This window comes from Chelonia mydas, chromosome 28 (assembly GCF_015237465.2).
Source record: "Chelonia mydas isolate rCheMyd1 chromosome 28, rCheMyd1.pri.v2, whole genome shotgun sequence".
Lineage (NCBI taxonomy): Eukaryota > Metazoa > Chordata > Testudines > Cheloniidae > Chelonia > Chelonia mydas.
The window spans coordinates 2,008,680-2,009,837 of record NC_051268.2 but is presented as its reverse complement, the minus strand read 5'-3'; the positions used below and the strand labels follow the sequence as shown (position 1 = coordinate 2,009,837).

At 53.1% G+C, this 1,158-nt stretch overlaps 1 non-coding gene across 1 annotated transcript; it reads right to left on the bottom strand.

Annotated features, from left to right (window-relative positions):
- Positions 1-351: 351 nt before the first annotated feature.
- TRNAG-GCC lies at positions 352-422 on the bottom strand. Its single transcript has one exon. It is a non-coding gene; the product is annotated as a tRNA-Gly (tRNA).
- Between the last annotated feature and the right edge of the window lie 736 nt (positions 423-1,158).

The window sequence follows — 1,158 nt, the reverse complement described above, 5'->3', positions numbered from 1 at the left end:
CGCCCTGGCTGCAATTTAAGCCCCTTGCTTCTTGTCCTGTCCTCAGAGGTTAATTTGTCACCCTCCTCCTTGTACCAACCTTTTATGGGGTTGAATGGGGTGGCCAAGTTTCCGGGGGTGGAGGGGCGAAAAGCCAAGCAAAAGGGAGAGAAAACTAAGAAATGCTAAGCAAGGAAGAGAAATAAGACCAAACAAAACCCTGGGAAAGAAGGAAAGACAGACAAAAAACAAGGACAAGAAAGAAAGAAAGAAAGAAAGAAAGAGAGATGCAAGAGGAAAACAGGAAAAAAAGAAGAAGGAAAATAGAGAAAGAAGGCAAAAATTAAAAGAGGGAAACTAAAAGTTTGCACTTGCATTGGCCGGGAATCGAACCCGGGCCTCCCGCGTGGCAGGCGAGAATTCTACCACTGAACCACCAATGCTGTTGCTGAGTGATCCTTCACCCCTGCAGTTTTCACAGCTATTGTAACACTCATCCAGCGCAATCTCTGCTTCCTTTGCACACGTGCCAGGGCACGCTGGGGTCGTGCAAGCAGGCTCCCTCCTCCTCCCTTGCCCCGCTGACTTTACAAAGCTCCTGCCAGCTTCCACCATCTGGGCCCCATCTGCTTGGGTCTAGTCCAGAAATGCCACTTCCCCACCCGGGGTCATTGTCTTCTCCCCAGGGAGGCAAGGGCATCTTTGCACTGGACTGGGGATGCTGGTGTCCCTGGTATCAGCTTTATTGGAATCAAGTTTTCCTAGAGAGGGGAGATTTTAGGCCTCTTCCTGTGCATTTTGTCACTAGTTGGGGTCTTTTTCTTTCTTCCCCCAAACCCATGTCCCCCTGGCCTTCTCATGCCTCCAGATAATGACACCAGGAGACAGCACCAGCTTTCACCAGTAGAGAGAATCCAGGGGGGACCAATGCCCCACATCAAGTTTCTACAGCCAGACCCTGTGGGCCCAAGTTGGAGGGGGTATCTCTGGAGGGGATATTCGGGTAGGGCAGGGCCCTATTCCCATGGGGTGAGCCTGGGCACCCTACACATAGACACTCTCAGCTAATCTTTGCAACCCCCCATCCCGGGAACTCCAGCAGCAGTTTCCCGATTTCCCCCCACCCCAGCCCCCAGCCCCCAGCCCCCAGCCCAGCGGTGGGAGCCTGGGAACGCCTGC